Source organism: Rana temporaria, chromosome 8 (assembly GCF_905171775.1).
Source record: "Rana temporaria chromosome 8, aRanTem1.1, whole genome shotgun sequence".
Classification (NCBI taxonomy): Eukaryota; Metazoa; Chordata; class Amphibia; order Anura; family Ranidae; genus Rana; species Rana temporaria.
Window position 1 is genome coordinate 758515 of NC_053496.1, and position 23680 is coordinate 782194.

General features: G+C 43.9%; 1 protein-coding gene across 1 annotated transcript in view; it reads left to right on the forward strand.

The window, feature by feature from the left end:
* Positions 1–581: 581 nt before the first annotated feature.
* The window catches only part of LOC120909824 (T-cell surface glycoprotein CD4-like), a 69971-nt gene continuing 46872 nt past the window's right edge, over positions 582–23680 (forward strand). The window contains exon 1 of the mRNA XM_040321552.1: positions 582–795. The gene's annotated coding sequence lies outside the window, so the exon portion shown is untranslated. The remainder of the gene's footprint in view (positions 796–23680) is intronic.

Here is a 23680-nt window from a genome sequence, read left to right on the forward strand (position 1 = left end):
TAGTTCTGAGGGAACTTGGATTCATCTGTAGAGTCGTAGTCCTGAGGGAACTAGGATCCATCTGTAGAGTGAAAGTCCTGAGGGAACTAGGATCCATCTGTAGAGTCGTAGTCCTGAGGGAACTCGGATTCATCTGTAGAGTCGTAGTCCTGAGGGAACTAGGATCCATCTGTAGAGTCGTAGTCCTGAGGGAACTCGGATTCATCTGTAGAGTCGTAGTTCTGAGGGAACTTGGATTCATCTGTAGAGTCGTAGTCCTGAGGGAACTAGGATCCATCTGTAGAGTGAAAGTCCTGAGGGAACTAGGATCCATCTGTAGAGTCGTAGTCCTGAGGGAACTCGGATTCATCTGTAGAGTCGTAGTCCTGAGGGAACTAGGATCCATCTATAGAGTCGTAGTCCTGAGGGAACTAGGATTCATCTGTAGAGTGAAAGTCCTGAGGGAACTAGGATTCATCTGTAGAGAAGTCCTGAGGACTTTTTTTGTTGGACTTTGTAAATGTTGCTCTTGCTTTGGCTACATACTGCATGTTCTATATAATCAGAAACATAAAAAGAGTAGACACTGTTTAGAGATAAGAACACCAACCAATCAGAGAGGCAAGGGGCGGAACTGGGCGGTGTCTTGAAATGAGAATGCCAATCAGATTACAAGGAGGGAGTAACCTGTGTGTACCCTGACAGGCGTGTCTATAAAGACTTACAAGAAACAACAAGAGGAAGAATAAAGAGCAGACAACGGTGAAGGAGCAAAGAAGAAAACTTTGGTGGTGAGCCGGGAACATCGCAAGACTGGTGAGTAACGTCTTCATAATGACAAGAGACTGGAAAATGGAAATGATGTCTGGGATTTGTTGTATCACCATTGCACAAAATATAGAATCATAATATAAATGTTGTTATTATTATTATTATTATTATTATGCAACTTTGTTGTTGTTTTTATTAATCAGAATACCCAAAAATTATATTTATTTTTTCTGAAATTTTTCCGAAATTTTTCTGACATTTTTTCAGAAAATGTTCTGAATTTTTTTCGGAAATTCTGGGAAACGATTTGTTTTATCTCCTCGCTTCGTATGATTCCCTCTCACCCCCCCCCCCCCCGGCGTTTATCTTTTCTTAATGCGGGAGAAGTGATCCTGGAAGTACAAACATTCAAACTGGCAAATGTCAGATCTGGACATTATTTTAATTTGATTAATTGCCATTGGTTTATATTTAATTAATTATTCAATTATTAATATTTAAAAGCTGAATGACCTTCCTCCGCGTGAAAGCTGAACAGCGCAACATTCTGCCGTTCTCTTAGCGTTCGCTACGTCGCCGCTAGTCTAGTTTCCCATCGCAAAGTTAGTCGTTTTTTTTTGGTGCCCTAACTTTACGCAGCACACGTATGTGCTGTATAAAGTATGGCCGTCGTTCCTGCGTCGAAATTTAAAAAATAACGTCATTTGCGTAAGCCGTCCAGGAATACGGAAATACGCTACGCGCGTCGCCGTTCGAAAAAATTACGTCACTTCACGCAAAGCACGGCGGGAGTTAGGAAACGGAGAATGCGCAAGGGTCCGGCGCGGGAGCGCGCCTAATTTAAATGGCGACGTCCATTTGAATTGGCCCGCCTTGCACCGGCGGCCGCCGGCGTAGGTTTTCATCGCAAGTGCTTGGTGAATCAGGCACTTGCGATGAAAACTTGCGGCGGTGTAACGTATCTAAGATACGTTACGCCGCCGCTCACCTACGTAAATCTGGCCCATAGTTTGTATAAATTTCACACAAACCAATCAATATACACTTATTGGGATTTTTTTGTACCAAAAATATTTAGCAGAATACATATTGACCGAAATTGGGGAATAATTTATAGCACAAAGTAAAAAATATTGTTTTTTTTTCCCAAATTGTCTGTCTTTTTTTGTTTATAGCACAAAAAAAATATCAATCGATCAAATATCACCAAAAGAAAGCTTTTTTTTGTGGGGAAAAAAAGGACATCAATTTTATTTGGGTACATCGTCGCACGACCGCGCAATTGTCAGTTAAAGTAACGCAATGACATTTTTGTACAGTCTTTTATTGAATAATTTATAGCAGAAAGTAAAAAATATTGTTTTTTCTTTTTCGAAATTGTCTGTCTCTATTTGTTTATAGTGCAGAAAAAAAAAAAAACTGCATTAAATACCCCCAAAAGAAATCTCTATTTGCGGGGAAAAAAATTACATATTTATTTGGGTACAGCGTCGCACGACCGCGCAATTGTCAGTTGAAGTAACACAGTGCAAATTTTATTTTTTACATTTTATATTTTATTTATTTATTTATTTATTTGTTTATAGCGCATAAAATACGCAGAGGTGATCAAATACCACCAAAAGAAATCTCTATTTGTGGGGAAAAAAAGGACGGCAATTTTGTTTGTATGAAAGAAGGAAGTGGTGTGGATGACCAATGGAATGGGCCTACATCCCAATAAATCTAGAAAAGGGAGAAAACTCCCCCGTAACGGGACTTTAAATTGCCCAAATGACAAAAGTCAAAATAAAGTACGAAAAAGTGATACAAAATTGATTGAAATATAAAATAATGAAAGTGTCTGGTAACATAAAAAGTCGTCATGAATACGTGGAGAACATTCCCGAGGTGTGGCCTCCATGTTCCTCCATGGTGACTCCCATCACGGCAGTCCTGTGACCTCTTCAGAGCCTCCATGTTCCTCCATGGTGACCCCCATCTCGGCAGTCCTGTGACCTCTTCAGAGCCTCCATGTTCCTCCATGGTGACCCCCATCACGGCAGTCCTGTGACCTCTTCAGAGCCTCCATGGTGACTCCCATCACGGCAGTCCTGTGACCTCTTCAGAGCCTCCATGTTCCTCCATGGTGACTCCCATCACGGCAGTCCTGTGACCTCTTCAGAGCCTCCATGTTCCTCCATGGTGACTCCCAGTCCTGTGACCTCTTCAGAGCCCCCATGTTCCTCCATGGTGACTCCCATCACGGCAGTCCTGTGACCTCTTCAGAGCCTCCATGTTCCTCCATGGTGACCCCCATCACGGCAGTCCTGTGACCTCTTCAGAGCCTCCATGTTCCTCCATGGTGACTCCCAGTCCTGTGACCTCTTCAGAGCCCCCATGTTCCTCCATGGTGACTCCCATCACGGCAGTCCTGTGACCTCTTCAGAGCCTCCATGTTCCTCCATGGTGACTCCCATCACGGCAGTCCTGTGACCTCTTCAGAGCCTCCATGTTCCTCCATGGTGACTCCCATCACGGCAGTCCTGTGACCTCTTCAGAGCCTCCATGTTCCTCCATGGTGACCCCCATCACGGCAGTCCTGTGACCTCTTCAGAGCCTCCATGTTTCTCCATGGTGACCCCCATCACGGCAGTCCTGTGACCTCTTCAGAGCCTCCATGTTCCTCCATGGTGACTCCCATCACAGCAGTCCTGTGACCTCTTCAGAGCCTCCATGTTCCTCCATGGTGACCCCCATCACGGCAGTCCTGTGACCTCTTCAGAGCCTCCATGTTCCTCCATGGTGACTCCCATCACGGCAGTCCTGTGACCTCTTCAGAGCCTCCATGTTCCTCCATGGTGACTCCCATCACGGCAGTCCTGTGACCTCTTCAGAGCCTCCATGTTCCACCATGGTGACTCCCATCACGGCAGTCCTGTGACCTCTTCAGAGCCTCCATGTTCCTCCATGGTGACCCCCATCACGGCAGTCCTGTGACCTCTTCAGAGCCTCCATGTTCCTCCATGGTGACTCCCATCACAGCAGTCCTGTGACCTCTTCAGAGCCTCCATGTTCCTCCATGGTGACCCCCATCACGGCAGTCCTGTGACCTCTTCAGAGCCTCCATGTTCCTCCATGGTGACTCCCATCACGGCAGTCCTGTGACCTCTTCAGAGCCTCCATGTTCCTCCATGGTGACTCCCATCACGGCAGTCCTGTGACCTCTTCAGAGCCTCCATGTTCCACCATGGTGACTCCCATCACGGCAGTCCTGTGACCTCTTCAGAGCCTCCATGTTCCTCCATGGTGACCCCCATCACGGCAGTCCTGTGACCTCTTCAGAGCCTCCATGTTCCTCCATGGTGACTCCCATCACAGCAGTCCTGTGACCTCTTCAGAGCCTCCATGTTCCTCCATGGTGACCCCCATCACGGCAGTCCTGTGACCTCTTCAGAGCCTCTATGTTTCTTTGTTTTCCATGTTTTCATGACGACTTTTGATGTTACCGACCGCTTTCATTATTTTATATTTCAATCAATTTTGTATCACTTTTTCATGCTTTATTTTGCCATATTGTCATTTGTCCCGTTTTCCAGATCGTTATGTAATTTGGCTTTTCTCAATATTAATACCATTTTACAGAGCTGAGTTGTCTAATTTTAGAGAGTCCAGACCAGGAGAAGGGGGTTCAGACCTGGAGAAGGGGGTTCAGACCTGGAGAAGGGGGTTCAGACCTGGAGAAGGGGGTTCAGACCAGGAGAAGAGGGTTCAGACCAGGAGAAGAGGGTTCAGACCAGGAGAAGAGGGTTCAGACTAGGAGAAGAGGGTTCAGGCCAAGAGGAGAGGGTTCAGACCAGGAGAAGAGGGTTCAGACCAGGAGAAGAGGGTTCAGACCTGGAGAAGGGGGTTCAGACCAGGAGAAGGGGGTTCAGACCAGGAGAAGGGGGTTCAGACCAGGAGAAGAGGGTTCAGACCTGGAGAAGAGGGTTCAGACCAGGAGAAGGGGGTTCAGACCAGGAGAAGGGGGTTCAGACCAGGAGAAGAGGGTTCAGACCAGGAGAAGAGGGTTCAGACCAGGAGAAGGGGGTTTCAGACCAGTAGAAAAGGGTTCAGACCAGTAGAAGAGGGTTCAGACCAGGAGAAGGGGGTTCAGATCAGGAGAAGGGGGTTCAGACCAGGAGAAGAGGGTTCAGACCAGGAGAAGGGGGTTCAGACCAGGAGAAGGGGGTTCAGACCAGGAGAAGAGGGTTCAGACCAGGAGAAGAGGGTTCAGACCAGGAGAAGAGGGTTCAGACAAAAAGGGAGAAAAAAAGGCGCACCAGCCTCGTGTACTACCGTTTGACAGTTTTAATGGAATAACATAATAATGAAAACTACTCACAAACAAAGAATGATAAAAGGCTTGTCAAACGATAATTAAAATACCCCTCGACCCACACTCCGGAATGTAGGGGGGGTGGCGAGGTGCGTTGCTGCTGGCTTACGCGTTTCGAGGTAACAGAGACCTCTTCCTCAGAGCCCAGCAGTCAAGAGGTCTCTGTTACCTCGAAACGCGTAAGCCAGCAGCAACGCACCTCGCCACCCCCCCCTACATTCCGGAGTGTGGGTCGAGGGGTATTTTAATTATCGTTTGACAAGCCTTTTATCATTCTTTGTTTGTGAGTAGTTTTCATTATTATGTTATTCCATTAAAACTGTCAAACGGTAGTACACGAGGCTGGTGCGCCTTTTTTTCTCCCTTTTTGTCTTCTACCAGGATTTCCCCATCCATGAAGGGCAGCAAGGCCTCTGTTACTACGTTTTTTTGACTTTCAAGGAGATCTGTATGTAGATATTTGATCAATCATCAAGGATCCCACTTGTGCGCAGGAGTTTGTTTCTTGAAGAGGGTTCAGACCTGGAGAAGATGGCTCAGATCTGGAGAAGAGGGTTCAGACTAGGAGAGGAGGGTTCAGACCTGGAGAGGAGGGTTCAGACTAGGAGAAGAGGGTTCAGACCTGGAGAGGAGGGTTCAGACCAGGAGAGGAGGGTTCAGACTAGGAGAAGAGGGTTCAGACTAGGAGAAGAGGGTTCAGACCAGGAGAAGGGGGTTCAGACCAGGAGAAGAGGGTTCAGACCAGGAGAAGAGGGTTCAGACCAGGAGAAGGGGGTTCAGACCAGGAGAAGAGGGTTCAGACCAGGAGACGAGGGTTTAGACCAGGAGAAGAGGGTTTAGACCAACAGAAGAAGTATCAGACCAGGAGAAGAGGGTTCAGACCAGGAGAAGAGGGTTCAGACGAGGAGAAGAGGGTTCAGACGAGGAGAAGAGGGTTCAGACCAGGAGAAGAGGGTTCAGATGAGGAGAAGAGGGTTCAGACGAGGAGAAGAGGGTTCAGACGAGGAGAAGAGGGTTCAGACGAGGAGAATAGGGTTCAGACGAGGAGAATAGGGTTCAGACGAGGAGAATAGGGTTCAGACGAGGAGAAGAGGGTTCAGACGAGGAGAAGAGGGTTCAGACCAGGAGAATAGGGTTCAGACCCAGAGAAGAAGTATCAGACCAGGAGAAGAGGGTTCAGACCAAGAGAAGAGGGTTCAGACCAGGAGAAGGCCTAGTTGATTAACAGGGTGTGTGTTAAGTTGAAGGGAGCATATCTATTGGCTTGCCCCTATAATAGGTCTTGGAGTCCCCAGAAAGGGTTTCCACTCTTGGAATTGGTAAGACATTCATGTGAGCACACAGGGGGACCTGGGCAGCAGAAACAAAGGGAACTGGGACAAAAGGGGTGGCATACATTGGTACCAATCCCCTGTATTTTCCCCCTGTGGCAGCCGAATATCGGCAAAAGGAAGAGGAGGAGAAGCCTACTTCCAGCTGCTGCAGAAGAAAACACAGATCGGTTTATTAATTTCCACTCCAGCCGCCTCTTCTGTACAGGTTCTGGGGTCGGCAAATAAGGATCGCGGCTTACCTGTCACCTGCCCACAATTGACGGGTTGCCAACTCCAGGATTAGGGTGTGCCCAGGCACACTCCTTGCGCATGCCTATGGTGGGTGTGTTGAGTTGGAGAGATAGAATTCTTAGGCTTGCCTCCATTATGGGTCTTAGGAACACCCAGAAAGGTTTTCCATCCCTGGAAGTGGTGAGATATTCATGTCTTCTCCCCACTGCTGATGGTCCGGCGACTCTCAACTTGGAGCACTTGTTGGGTAAAATGGTTCATCTGCTTTAACACAAAAAAAGCCAAGCCGCTCGAAGGAGTGGAAACCTCAGAATGCTCATCACAGGGGTTCAGACCCGGGAAGATCTAACTGATCAGCAGGGTGTATTGAGTTGGAGGGGGAATTTCGTAGGTTTGCCCCTATTATGGGTCTCGGGGACAATAAAAACGATTTCCACTCCTAGAAAACCAACACCAACGGGTGGGGTGGTATTCTACAATAAACCGAAGAAAGCCAAGCTGCTCGAAGGCGTGGTAACCTCGGGGGGGCTCAGAGCTGGGGAAGACCTAGGTCAGTGATGGGAGAACCTTGGCACCCCAGATGTTTTGGAACTACATTTCCCATCAGGCACTCTGCAGTGTAGCTCAGCATCATGGGAAATGTAGTTCCAAAACATCTGGGGTGCCGAGGTTCTCCACCACTGACCTAGCTTATCAGCAGGGTGTGGGTTGGGTTGGGTTAGGTTGTGTTGTGTTGGGTGTGTTGGGTTGTATTGGGTGTGTGTTGGGTTGGGTTGGGTGTGTGTTGGGTTGCGTGTGGGTTGGGTTGGGTTAGGTTGTGTTGTGTTGGGTGTGTTGGGTTGTATTGGGTGTGTGTTGGGTTGGGTTGTGTTGTGTTGGGTTGGGTTGTGTTGTGTTGGGTTGGGTTAGGTTGTGTTGGGTGTGTGTTGGGTTGGGTTGGGTGTGTGTTGGGTTGTGTTGCGTGTGTGTTGGGTTGGGTTGTGTTGTGTTGGGTGTGTGTTGGGTTGTGTTGTGTTGGGTGTGTGTTGGGTTGTGTTGGGTGTGTGTTTGGTTGTGTTGCGTGTGTGTTGGGTTGGGTTGTGTTGTGTTGGGTGTGTGTTGGGTTGTGTTGTGTTGGGTGTGTGTTGGGTTGTGTTGGGTTGTGTTGGGTGTGTGTTGGGTGTGTGTTGGGGTTGGGTGTGTGTTGAGTTGGGTTGTGTTGGGTGTGTGTTGGGTTGTGTTGTGTTGGGTTGTGTTGTGTTGGGTGTGTGTTGGGTTGGGTTGGGTGTGTGTTGGGTTGGGTTGTGTTGGGTGTGTGTTGGGTTGGGTTGGGTGTGTGTTGTGTTGGGTGTGTGTTGGGTTGTGTTTGGTGTGTGTTGGGTTGTGTTGGGTTGGGTGTGTGTTGGGTTGTGTTGCGTGTGTGTTGGGTTGGGTTGGGTTGGGTTGGATTGTGTTGGGTTGTGTTGTGTTGGGTTGTGTTGGGTGTGTGTTGGGTTGTGTTGGGTTGTGTTGGGTGTGTGTTGGGTGTGTGTTGGGTTGTGTTGGGTTGGGTTGTGTTGGGTGTGTGTTGGGGTTGTGTTGGGTTGGGTTGTGTTGTGTTGGGTTGTGTTGGGTTGGGTTGTGTTGGGTGTGTGTTGGGTTGGGTTGTGTTGGGTGTGTGTTGGGGTTGTGTTGGGTTGGGTTGTGTTGGGTTGTGTTGTGTTGTGTTGGGTTGTGTTGTGTTGTGTTGGGTTGTGTTGTGTTGTGTTGGGTGTGTGTTGGGTATGTGTTGGGGTTGTGTTGGGTTGTGTTGGGTTGTGTTGTGTTGGGTTGTGTTGGTTTGTATTGGGTTGTGTTGTGTTGGGTTGGGTTGTGTTGGGTTGGTTTGGGGTGGGAATGTTTTTTCTCTCTGGCATCACTGAGGCCCGCCCACTGCCTGAGATGATTGAAACAGCCTTTAGAAAATCACCCCCCAACCCCCATGTCTTCTGGTTTTGGCCCTCTCTGGGGTTGATTTGCTAAAGGCAAATAGGCTGTTCATGAAGTGAAGCTCTGCTGACTTCCACCATCCAATTATGTGCAGAGAAAAATGCTGCACTCGTTATTTTCCTTGCACATGATTTGGTATTTTTTTTTTTGCAAAGTAATACATTTTCTAAGATTTGAGGGAAATTCCTTTGCAAAGTAAACAGCCGTTAGTAACTCAGCCCCGTGTACGTCTTCTGCCTCTTTGTGAAAACCGAGAGAGGCCTCTGATTGGTTCCCTTCACTGGCAACAAAATTGTGATATTCTGCTAAGTATTTCCCCCGAATGACTCAATCTGAAGATGACTCCACAGCAGAAGAAGAAGACGAAACCTGCGGGTTCACCGGAGAATCGCACACGGGGGACCCACCCAACAGTCACAAGAGAACGTCACTAATTCCGATGTGTGCTTCCAGAGAAAGAGAATTCTAATAATACTTTCTACAAACCGATACAAATGTTATGTCTTCAGCAAATTGTTAGAGAAATAGAAGTTCAGGGAGGAAAATAAAAAATGTCTGCGCTCCCCGAAAACCCAAATATCAGAATGACATTCAATGATGTGCGCAACACACCGCACTGGCCAAATATATATATATCTATATCTATATAAAAAATAAAATAATAATAATAATATCCGCCTTCAGGAAAAAACTCAAGACTCACCTCTTCTGAAGGACCTTGGACAAGTTGGACAAAAGCGCCTTAAGGGCGATTCAGTTCGCATTTGTAAGCGCTATATAAGTTACTCACTCACACATATATATATATATATATATATATATATATAATCCATGCAAATAAGAAATGCAATTAATCAATACTTGCATCAATAAGTTTATAGAAATAATACGTATAATATATATCTAAAAAATAATATAATATAATAAAATTAATTTAATCAAATGAATTTCTGCGCTCATCCTAAAACCCAACCAAAATATCTGAATGACATTAAATTATGTTTATATATATATATATATATATATATATATATATATATATATATATATATATAATTATTTATAATTTTTTTTTTAAATAGATATATATTTTTTTTTGGCCAGTGCTGTGTGTTGCATACATAATTTAATGTCGTTCAGATATTTTGGTTGGGTTTTAGGATGAGCGCAGAAATAAATTTTATTAAATTTATTTTATTATATTATATTATTATTATTAGATATATATTATACGTATTATTTCTATATACTTATTGATGCAAGTATTGATTAATTGCATTTCTTATTTGCATGGATTATATGTATTTATTATATATATATATATATATATACAAGAAAAGTTCAAGGGTTGCTGCACTTAAAATGATTTTATTTTTCCAAATATTCTCGTATACATTGGTATGTAACCTTTACGAGAATATTTGGAAAAATAAAATCATTTTAAGTGCAGCAACCCTTGAACTTTTCTCGTATATATATATGGCGGTGGGAAGACCTTTTTGCTGGCACTTGTTGTATACGGAGCGCAGTTCTCCTCCACTTCTTTGCGCATATATACATATATATATATATGCAGTAGTATTTATATATTATATAATAATAAATACATATAATCTATACAAATAATAAATGCAATAAATCAATACTTGCATCAATAAATATAAAGAAATAATAAGTATAATATATAACTAATAACAATATAATATAATATTATAGTATAAATAATAAGTAATATTATATTTCTTATAATTAAAACCACAATAATTTAATACATAATATTACACTTCAGGACAAACCTGCTGTGCAAATGAATAAAGCTGCATAAATTATTAATTTGCACAGCATTTTTGCATGAATTTTTATAGATATACAGTGTTTGTAATTATTTTAAATATATATATACACACACTATGGGCCAGATTCACAGTCGAAATACGCCGGCGTATCTACTGATACTCCGGCGTACTTTCAAATTTCCCGCGTCGTATCTTTAGTTTGAATCCTCAAACCAAGATACGACAGCTTTAGGCTTCGATCCGACAGGTGCATGGCTTCGGATCGTAGGTGCAATACTTCGGCGTCCGCTGGGTGGAGTTCGCGTCGTTTTCCGCGTTAGGTATGCTAATTAGCTGTTTACGGCGATCCATGAAGGTACGCGCGGCCGTTGCATCCTCTTACGTCGTCACTAGTCGGCTTTTCCCGGCGTATAGTTAAAGCTGGTATTTTGTGGCCTATCTTTAGACTTGCCATGTTAAAGTATGGCCATCGTTCCCGCGTCGAATTTCAATTTATTATTTTTTTTGCGTAAGTCGTCCGTGAATAGGAAAGGACATAACTCACGTCGACGTTCAAAAAATGACGTCGGTGCGACGTCATTTCGCGCAAAGCACAGCGGGAAATTTCAAAACGGAGCATGCGCAGTACGTTCGGCGCGGGAACGCGCCTAATTTAAATGATACACGCCCCATTTGAATTAGGCGGGCTTGCGCCGGACGGATTTACGATACGCCGCCGCAAGTTTTCAGGCAAGTGCTTTGTGAATCAAGCACTTGCCCATAAAACTTGCGGCGGTGTAACATAAATGCAATACGTTACGCCGCCGCGATTCTACGTGAATCTGGCCCATATTTTTTTGGCCAGTGCTGTGTGTTGCATACATAATTTAATGTCTTTCAGATATTTTGGTTGGGTTTTGGGATGAGCGCAGAAATTAATTTTATTAAATTAATTTTATTATATTATATTATTATTAGATATATATTATACGTATTATTTCTATATACTTATTGATTAATTGCATTTCTTATTTGCATGGATTATATGTATTTATTATATATATATATATATATATATATGAGTAAATATATATATACAAAAAAAGTTCAAGGGTTGCTGCACTTAAAATGATTTTATTTTTCCAAATATTCTCGTAAAGGTTACATACCAATGAATGTAACCTTTACGAGAATATTTGGAAAAATAAAATCATTTTAAGTGCAGCAACCCTTGAACTTTTCTCGTATATATATGGTCGGTGGGAAGACCTGTTTGCTGGCACTTGTTGTATACCGAGTGCAGTTCTCCTCCACTTCTTTGCAGTAGTATTTATATATTATATAATAATAAATACATATAATCTATACAAATAATAAATGCAATAAATCAATACTTGCATCAATAATTATAAAGAAATAATAAGTATAATATATAACTAATAACAATATAATATAATATTATAGTATAAATAATAGGTAATATTATAATATTATATTTCTTATGATTAAAACCACAATAATTTAATACATAATATTACACTTCAGGACAAACCTGCTGTGCAAATGAATAAAGCTGCATAAATTATTAATTTGCACAGCATTTTTGCATGAATTTTTATAGATATACAGTGTTTATAATTATTTTAAATATATATATACACACACTATGGGCCAGATTCAGGTACAAATCCGGCGGCGTATCGTCTTTACGTTACACAGCCGCAAGTTTTCAGCGCAAGTGCCTGATTCACCAAGCACTTGCGTGTAAACTTACGGTGGTGTAACGTAAAGCCGTCCGGCGCAAGCCCGCCTAATTCAAATGGGGCGTGTACCATTTAAATTAGGCGCGCTCCCGCGCCGGACATACTGCGCATGCTCCGTTTTGAAATTCCCGCCGTGCTTTGCGTGAAGTGACGTCATTTTTTTGAACGGCGACGTGCATAATGTACTTTCGTATTCCCGGACGTCTTACGCAAAAAAAAAAAATTTAAATTCAATGCGGGAACGACGGCCATATTTTAACATGGCTGGTCTAAATTTAAGCCATGTTAAAGCAGGCTTAACTTTGCGACGGAAAAAAATGACTTACGATGACGTAACGAACGCGCGTACCTTCGTGGATCGCCGTAAAAGCTAATTTGCATACCCAACGCTGGAAAAAGACGCGAACTCCACCCAGCGGCAGCCGAAGTATTGCAGCCTAAGATCCGAAGCCGTACGCCTGTCGGATCTTAGCCAAATGCCGTCGTATCTTTGTTTGTGAATCACAAATTAAGATACGACGCGGCAAATTTGAAACTACGCCGGAGTATCAGCAGATATCAGCAGATACTCTGGCGTACTTCTTCTCTGAATCTGGCCCATTATATCTATAATAATTCATGCAAAAATTCTGTGCAAGTTAATTATTAATGCAGCTTTATTCATTTGCACAGCAGGTTTGTTCTGAATTTGTAGTTTTTGTATATTTATTGATGTGCCAATTCAGTTCACTTTTTCATTTAAAATTGTATTTTAAACATTTTTGTGTGGTATGAATTTTACATTTTTTTTTTATAGATTTAATAGGGACCCCAGAAATAGGAACCCCATTACCATATTGTGGTCGGGCTATAATATTATATAATAATGGAATTGCGCGGGGGGGGGAGGGGGGGTGATACAAGAAGTGGAATATCCGGAACCGGGAGCCACAACAATTTTACAAATAATGAAATCTCATTTTATATCGGGTCTCTTCACCACACAGAGATTTGAACATTATATAAAAGGAAGAAATAGGAGAGAAGCCGCAACCGCCACGGGGGGATTGCAGAAAAAATGTATCAAAATGAACTTTTATTATTTGTATCAAATTGTAAACACATAAAATTAGTCCCTCCCCCCCATTATACACTGGGCAAGCCTGTCCAAATATGTAAATTGGGTCAGTTTTTCCCCCTCCCCCTCCACACTCACTACAGAACGCTGGCGCAATTATTTATAGAAGGGTAGATCCACATAGCCAGTACGCCGGTGTATCTACTAATATCTACTGATACGCCGGCGTACTTTCAAATTTCCCGCGTCGTATCTTTATTTGGAATCCTCAAACCAAGATACGACGGCTTCTGGCTTCGATCCGACAGGCGTACGGCTTCGGATCGTAGGCGTAATACTTCGGCGTCCGCTGGGTGGAGTTCGCGTCGTTTTCCGCGTCGAGTATGCAAATTAGCTATTTCCGACGATCCACGAACGTACACGTGGCCGTCGCATTCTCTTACGTCGTCGCTAGTCGGCTTTTTCAGGCGTATAGTTAAAGCTGCTGTTTTGTGGCGTATAGTTAGACTTGCTATGTTAAGTATGGCCGTCGTTCCCGCGTTTAATTTGAATTTTTTTTTGTTTGCGTAAGTCGTCTGTGAATCGCGAGATGGACGTAATTTACGTCCAAGTCTAAACAATGACGTCCTTGCGATGTCATTTCGCGCAATGCACGGCGGGAAATTTAGGGACAGCGCATGCGTAGTTCGTTCGGCGCGGGGACGCACTTCATTTAAATGAAACACGCCCCCTACCCGCCCAACTTGAATTCCGCGCCGTTACGCCGCTTGAGATACACTACGCCGCCGTAACTTACGGCGTGAAATCTTTATGGATTCAAACCAAAGCCAGGTAAGGTACGGCGGCATAGCGTATGTCAGATACGATGCGCCGGGGCAGATGTATGTGGATCTGCCCCAGTGTGTTTTACCTTTATACATTTTATGGAAAATACAGAGGGCCATATTCTGAGTAAATCTCCGCCAGCTTCGCTTAGGGCACTTACACTCCGCTGTCCCAACTTACAGGAGCAGGTGTTGTATTCCCCAAACACTTGCTCCATAAGTTGGGACAGCGGAGTGTAAGTGTCCCGGCGTAGCCTGGCGGATCTCCAAGGGGGCGTCTTCTATTCAAATGAAGCGCGCCCCCGATACAAAAGAACTGGGCATGCGCCGGGCTGCAAAAAGCCCAGTGCGCATGCTCCAGTTCTCGGCGGAAAACGTCAATGACGCCGACGTGTGCGTAATTGACGTAAAGTCGTATTCAAGAACGACTTACGTAAACGACGTATCCGACGAAAAAACACGACGGGGACCCGACGCCATCCGTAACATGGCCTACGCGAGACTTGCGGAAACTTACCCCTCATATAGCAGGGGTAAGTTTCCGCTTACGCAAACGACGTTAGCGACGGTTGCGCGACGCGAACTCGTTCGTGAATCGGCGTAGAAGGATCATTTGCATACGCAAATGACTCCTTCACTTAAATGCCATCTAGCGGCGGCCGGCGTCATTGCATTTAAGATCCGCCAGTGTAAGTGACTTACAGATGGCGGATCTTAAGTGTATCTATGCGAAAATGATTCTGAGAATCAGGAGCATAGATACACGGGCCTAAAAAGGGAGTTACGATGGAGTATCCTGAGTTACTCCATCGTAACTTTACTCAGAATATGGCCCATAATGAGAAAATATATTCCATTGGGTACATTTATTTGCTAATTCCCTCTAGCGTTCTCTAAAATTTGTTACGTTGTATCTCTTGTTACAAAGACGTATGTATGTAAAGAACATTTGTTGTTCAATTCGCTCAGAATGAATGTTCATGCCGATTGGCTGGATGATTGGCTGTGTGCAGTTTTTATATACAGACCTCTCAGTGTGGAAAGACCGTTCTGATTTATAGATTTGGATACGGGAGACGCTCTTTTTTTGTGTTCGCAATTTGACATATTTATAAAAATTATTTTATTCAGAAAATACAGAATATTAGTTCCAGGTTATTTCCTATTTCTTCTTTATACGACTTGTGAATGATGGGGGAGGGGAGCCGACTCGTATACTGCACTCTAATTTATATTTTTATTATAATATTATTATATATTTATAATATTTATATTTATTATATTTATTATCATATTATTATATATTTATAATATTTATATTTATTATTTTTATTATCATATTATTATATATTTATAATATTTATATTTATTATATTTATTATCATATTATTATATATTTATAATATTTATATTTATTATTTTTATTATCATATTATTATATATTTATAATATTTATATTTATTATTTTTATTATCATATTATTATATATTTATAATATTTATATTTTATTATATTTATTATCATATTATTATATATTTGTAATATTTATTATATTTTTTATTATAGCTACTAATATTGGCCCGGATTCAGATACATTATCGTATCTATCGGCGGGCATATCGTATCTCAGATACACTACGCCGCCGTAACTTAGGGCGCAAGTTCCGTATTCAGAAAGAACTTGCGCCCTATGTTACGGCGGCGTAGTGTAAATGTGTCGGCGTAAGCCCGCCTAATTCAAATGTGGATGATGTGGGCGTGTTTTATTTAAATTACTTGTGACCCCACGTAAGTGACGTTTCTTACAAACGGCGCATGCGCCGTCCGTGAACGTTTCCAAGTGCGCATGCTCCAAATTACGCCGCAAACTGTCAATGCTTTCGACGGGAACGTAACTTACGTACAGCCCTATTCGCGAACGACTTACTCAAACGACGTAAAATACGGCGCTGTTCGTACGTTTCCGACGTCCATACCTAACATGACTTACTCCTGCTTTATGAGGGGTAACTTTACGCCGGAAAAAGCCTTACATAAACAACGTAAAAAAATGCGTCGGGCGGACGTACGTTTCTGAATCGGCGTATCTACCTAATTTGCATATTCCTTGCATAAATCTACGGAAGCGCCACCTAGCGGCCAGCGTAAATATGCAACTAAGATACGACGGTGTAAGAGGCTTACGCCAGTCGGATCTTACCAAAATTCCGACGTATCTTGTTTCCTGAATACAGAAAAAAGATACGCCGGCGCATCCTGGAAGTTACGCGGCGTATCAATAGATATCAATAGATACACCAGCGTAACTTCGTTCTGAATCCGGGCCATTATGTTTAGTTCATTTATACTTTATTTAATTAAATGGATCATATTAAGGACTTTGGTGGAGAAATTTCCTTTCCTCTCCGCACCGTTTTGGTGTCTCACTCCTTTTGCTGCAGTGAAGTGAGTCTGGCTTTTCTTATTGCACGACTCTATATAAAAATTGAACAAATGACTTTTCATTCATGTTATCCTAATTACATGGCGGTAGATTCTCGCTACGGCGGCGGTGACGTGTTCTGCAGGCCCCACACACGCCAAATAGGCCCCGAAATCTATGATAGGGCCCCCCCCCCTCCCCCGCTGTCCTCATTTTTTCCTATGGAATATCTGCGCCTGCGGCCTTTTATTATTATTACAGAAATGTCCTTTTATGTGGTGAATACAAAGAGAGAAGATAATTCCATCGCCAGCAAAACGCCGCTGTCAGCTTTATTCTGGGAAAGGATTGGTGACAGGCGGAACTATTGGGACAGATCCTCCGATCCTTCCGCAGATTTTTATTTTATTTTATTTTATTAAACTTTGCTGCAAATTGGGAACCCGGAAACTTCAATCCACATTTCAAGGTCAAAGTTCAGCAGCCCCCTTCTCTTATCCCCCCCCCCACATTTTTTATATATATTTATTTATATATAACAAGAATAAAACATAGTTTAAAGCAATATAATATTATAAATAAATATATATATATATATATATATATATATATACAATGTATATTAAACAAGAATACAATTTTGTTTAAAATGATATATATATATATATATATATTATTTTTTAACAAAAATATATATAATAATATAATATATACAGTGCTTGCCTCTCTGCGCTGCGTCGGCGTAGCGTAAAGGAGATACGCTACGGGGGCATAAATATACGCCGCTGTATGTGAATCCGGGCCATAGTGGCTAGTGATAGCAAACACAGTATCTGACAAAAGTAAGTACACATTTCTTGTATCTTTTCATGTGACAACACTGAAGAAATTACACTTTTAGGTAGATTCGGAAAGAGTTAGGCCGGCATATCAGTAGATATCAGTAGATAAGCCGACCTAACTCAGAATCTGCGCCGGCCTATGTATAAGTGTATGCTCAAACAGAGATACGCTTAAACAAAGCTAAGATAGGCCGGCTTGCGCCGTTCTATCTTAGATTGCAATTTTTCGGATGGCCGCTAGGTGGCGCTTCCATTGCGGCCGGTGTAGATTATGTAAATGAGGGGATACGCCGATTCACGAACGTACGCCAGGCCGCCGCAGTCGAATTACGTAGTTTCCGTAAGGCCTCAGGCGGCCTAAAGTTATTCCACCTATTAGGTGGAATAACAATGTTAAAGTATGGCCGCCGTTCCCACCGCGAGGTTCGAATTTTTTACGTCGTTTGTGTAAGTCGTCCGTGAATCGGGATTTACGTCGTTTACATCCACGTCGAAATCAATAGGCCCGTACGGCGTACTTAGCCGCAATGCGCACTGTGAAATGTAGGCGCCTGGCGCATGCGCAGTAGTCAAAAACGTAAAAAAACGTGAGGTCAAGCCTCATTACCATAAAACACGCCCCCCTCCCAGTCATTTGAATTAGGCGCCCTTATGCCCGCTCGTTTTAGGCTACACCGCCATAGATTAGCAGGTAAGTAGATTGAGAATCACTACTAGTCTAGCTAATTTACGGCGGTGTAGCCTAAAAAGGCTAGGCTAGGCCGCCCTAAAGTTAGGCCAATCTACCTGAATGTATCTACAATGTTGTGTAGTGAGTGTACGGGGGGAGGGGTATACACAGGGGGGGGGGGGGGTACAGCTTGTATAACAAATAACTGAACCCACAGCCATTAATGTCTAAACCGCTGGCAACAAAAGTCAGGACACCCCTAAGTGAAAATGTCCAAATTGGGCCCAATTAGCCATTTTCCCTCCCCCCATGTCATGTGACTCGTTAGTGTTACAAGGCTTTGATAGGGGCAGTTGATATAAGGGGGAGGACTCTGATGGGGACAGATGGGGACAATTGATGTAAGGGTGAGTCTGATGGGAAAAATAATGTAAAGGGGAACTCGGATGAGGACGAATTATGTAAAAGGCACCCTGATGTAAGGGGGACTCTGATGGGCACAATTGATGTAAGAGTGTTTCTGATTAGGGCAATAAATGTAAGGGGGACTCTGGTTGGGACAGTTGATGTAAGGGGGACTCTGTTGTGGACACCGGATTTAAAGGGGCACTCTGATGGGAGACTGATCTAAGGGAACCCCTGATATAAGGAAGCGCAGGTTCTGTTTAATCCTCCTAATACATTCTAGAATTCTCAGTCACTCCGGTGCCTCCTCTGGTCAGTTGTTATTTCCGGGTTATGACTCGCGGTACAGAGGTGCGCTGAGTGAATGGGGAACGCGCGTTCTCTACATATCTATCACAGTGTTGACATTATGCCCCCCGGACTTTTTATAACGCACCCCCAGATCAGATAGTCTGGATCACCATCAGGGGTCAGACAGAAGCCGGGAGGTTCATTTTTTGATGGCCTCCAATCCTTTTGTAGGGCTACAGAACTTTATTAATAACACTATTCAGGATTTATACAGGGCCAACAGTTTGCAAATGCTGTACAGTTACAATACAACTCAATACAGGGGGGTCAGGCGGGTCCTACTCCTAAGAGCTTACAATCTAAAGGTAGGGGCGAGCGATTCGTGTGATGTCACCTCGCGGCGTCTCTGCGGAAGGAGGTCTCGAGGTGTAAATGTGACTTCGGAAGCGGCTGGTAAATCAGAATATATCTCTGGTGAAGATCAAACCTACCAGGAACCCACCACAAGCCCTCCGATCATCTCCATTCACTGCTCTACACCCACACACATCTATACAAAACACACACATCAATACACAGAGCCCCCCCCCACACATATCTATACACCCCCCCCCCCCCCCATAGACATAACGGCTGATCCAATAGCAGAAAACCATAAGACGGTGCAAATGTATATAGATTTTTTTTTTTGCAATATAGATTCTTATTGCATTTTGAAAAGTAATTATTTATATATCTATATTTTTTATTCCAGATGTTTATAGAGTGCTGACAATTCACACAGCTGTATTCACATCAGTCCCTGGCCCAGGGAGCTTTCAATCTAAAGTCCTACTGTACCTTCAGACAGCAATACACTATACAATCCCGTTTAGGCCCCTTTCACACTTATACGACTTTTCCCGCGATTTGTGACGGCGAAGTCGCATGACGAGTCGTTTCCCATGATTTCCAATGACAACTATTCCTATTACAGTAGTACGACTTCAAAGTGGTCCCTGCACTTCTTTGGTCCGATTTATGATGGCAGTTACACAGGCATTCCCTGAAATGGCGGCAAAATCACGGCCAACGAAATCGCGGTAAAATCATGTGACTTTGAAGTCGCAGTAGTGTGAAAGGGGCCTTACCAAAACCATGTAATATATGAAGACAAATTGAAACATTGGCCCGGATTCACATACATCGGCGCATATTTATGCCGGCGTAGCGTATCTCTTTTACGCTACGCCGGCGCAGCGCACAGAGGCAAGCACTGGATTCTCCAAGCACTCGCCCCCACTCGCTCTTAAAGATACGCTGGGTTCCCTCGGCGTAAGCCGGCGTAGGTGGAAGTGGGCGTGAGCCATGCTAATGAGGCGTGACCCCATGCATGCGCCGTCCCGTGGACGCATCCCAGTGCGCATGCTCAGAATCACGTCGAAACAACTGCCTAAGATACGCTGAATCACTGCCTACGACGTGAACGTAACCTACGCCCAGTCATATTCACGTACTACGTAAACGACAAAAGATACGACGGCTGTTCCTTGGTCCATACCTTTGCATGAGTTGCGCCTCCCATATGGGGAATAACTTTACGCCGGACGTACGACTTACGTAAACCGTGTATATTATGCCCCGGGCGCAACTACGTTCGTGAATCGGCGTATCTCCCTCATTTGCATATGTGCATAGAAAATCAATGGGAGCGGAAAATGCGCCCAGCGTAAATATGCGCCCACGATACGACGGCGTAGGAAGCCTATTTTCAGGCGTATCTAGTTTTGTGGGCACGGCGCACAGATACGACGGCGCACATTTACACTTACGCTGCGTATCTCGAGATACGTCGGCGTAAGTGCTTTGTGAATCCGGGCCAATCTATCTATTTATTTAGTATCAAATCAGGTAGACGGCGGCCCTTGCACTACATAGTCAATGGTAGGTCTAAAGGGGATGCTACATTCCTGCTGGGGCTATAAGTGTGTGACCTGTACAAGTGTCTGGTAGGGGTAGCAGAAGTGTGGCATGGAACCAGCTGAGCTCAGCAGGGACCTGGAGGGGTGCGGAGGGATTCCGGTGTCAGTTCACCTCCATTTTTTATGAAAAAGGTGAACTTTTCCTTTAATGGTCTATTGTCACAACAAGTATGATGAACGACGTCCAGAGTCTGAGAATTCTGAGCCGGACCCCGTGGCTTCTTCATATTGCGATGGTTACTCTTAGAAGCGCCCTCCCATAATACTCGGCTTTGGATGGAGATATCTAGAGATCTAGAACTGAGACGTCTGCGTTTGGATACTTGGAAGAGGAAATCTCATTTCTCGCTCTTTCCACGCGATTCGCTCACATCCTCCCACCTCTTCCTGTTGACAAATCTTCTGTGATAAGAAATCTGAAAAAGACTTTCTTTGTGTTCGGGATTGAGAGAAGAATCCTCTACCAACGTACTGTAGATGATTTCCTTTCCATCTCACCCACAGAAGCCACCAGCTGCAGAGCCTTCCGTCATACATGGTGAGACAATAGACCTCAGAGCCCCATACCGGTGCCGGGGGGCAGAAAGCAACCAAAGTTCAACAGGTTATGGTGGCTTCAGTCTGAACCTGGAAGGTAGCCGTCACTCCTGGACCTATGAGCTGAGGGCAGGAGGTTTCCCCTCCTGGAGGTTATGTTCACAAACAGGCAGTGATGCTTTTGACATCGATCACCTGATATGGCTAAAAGGCTATTTTAAGGTCAATACCAAAGACCCAATATGACCACATGGCTAACAACATTGACCTAATATGGCCACATGGCCAAGAACATTGGCCTAACGTGGCCACATGGCCAAGAACATTGACCTAATATGGCCACATGGCCAAGTACATTGACCTAATATGGCCACATGGCCAAGAACATTGACCTAATATGACCACATGGCCAAGAACAAAGACCTAATATGGCCACATGGCCAAGAACATTGACCTAATATCGCCACATGGCCAAGAACATTGACCTAATATGGCCACATGGCCAAGAACATTGACCTAATATGGCCACATGGCCAAGTACATTGACCTAATAGGGCCACATGGCCAAGAACATTGACCTAATATGGCCACATGGACAAGAACATTGACCTAATATGGCCACATTGCCAAGTACATTGACCTAATAGGGCCACATGGCCAAGAACATTGACCTAATATGGCCACATGGACAAGTACATTGACCTAATATGGCCACATTGCCAAGTACATTGACCTAATATGGCCACATGGCTAAGAACATTGACCTAATATGGCCACATGGACAAGAACATTGACCTAACATGGCCACATGGCTAAGAACATTGACCTAATATGGCCACATGGCTAAGAACATTGACCTAATATGGCCACATGGCCAAGAACATTGACCTAATATGGCCACATGGCTAAGAACATTGACCTAATATGGCCACATGGACAAGAACATCGACCTAATATGGCCACATGGACAAGAACATTGACCTAATATGGCCACATGGACAAGAACATTGACCTAATAGGGCCACATGGACAAGAACATTGACCTAATAGGGCCACATGGCTAAGAACATTGACCTAATATGGCCACATGGACAAGAACATTGACCTAATAGGGCCACATGGCTAAGAACATTGACCTAATATGGCCACATGGCCAAGAACATTGACCTAATATGGCCACATGGCCAAGAACATTGACCTAATATGGCCACATGGACAAGAACATTGACCTAATAGGGCCACATGGACAAGAACATTGACCTAATATGGCCACATGGACAAGAACATTGACCTAATAGGGCCACATGGCTAAGAACATTGACCTAATATGGCCACATGGACAAGAACATTGACCTAATATGGCCACATGGCCAAGAACATTGACCTAATATGGCCACATGGACAAGTACATTGACCTAATATGGCCACATGGACAAGAACATTGACCTAATAGGGCCACATGGACAAGAACATTGACCTAATAGGGCCACATGGCTAAGAACATTGACCTAATATGGCCACATGGACAAGAACATTGACCTAATATGGCCACATGGACAAGAACATTGACCTAATATGGCCACATGGACAAGAACATTGACCTAATAGGGCCACATGGACAAGAACATTGACCTAATAGGGCCACATGGCTAAGAACATTGACCTAATATGGCCACATGGACAAGAACATTGACCTAATAGGGCCACATGGCTAAGAACATTGACCTAATATGGCCACATGGCCAAGAACATTGACCTAATATGGCCACATGGCCAAGAACATTGACCTAATATGGCCACATGGACAAGAACATTGACCTAATATGGCCACATGGACAAGAACATTGACCTAATATGGCCACATGGCCAAGAACATTGACCTAATATGGCCACATGGACAAGTACATTGATCTAATATGGCCACATGGCTAAGAACATTGACCTAATATGGCCATATGGCTAAGAACATTGACCTAATATGGCCACATGGACAAGAACATCGACCTAATATGACCACATGGACAAGAACATTGACCTAATATGGCCACATGGACAAGAACATTGACCTAATATGGCCACATGGCCAAGAACATTGACCTAATATGGCCACATGGACAAGAACATTGACCTAATAGGGCCACATGGCTAAGAACATTGACCTAATATGGCCACATGGACAAGAACATCGACCTAATATGACCACATGGCCAAGTACATTGGCCCAGATTCAAGAAGCAATTGCGTCTGCGTAACCATAGTTACGCAGCACAATTGCTTACTTGCGCCGGCGTTTCGAATGCTCCTGATTCAGGAACCTCGTTACGCCGACTGCAGCCTAAGATATGACTGGCATAAGGCTCTTATGCCGTCATATCGTAGGCTGCATTCTTGCGATGGCCGCTAGGGGGCGTTCCCGTTGTGGTCAGCGTATAGTATGCAAATTGCATACTAACGCCGATTTACAACCCTACGCGAGCACTGCGTACGCAGTTTACGTTGTTTGCGTACGTCGGG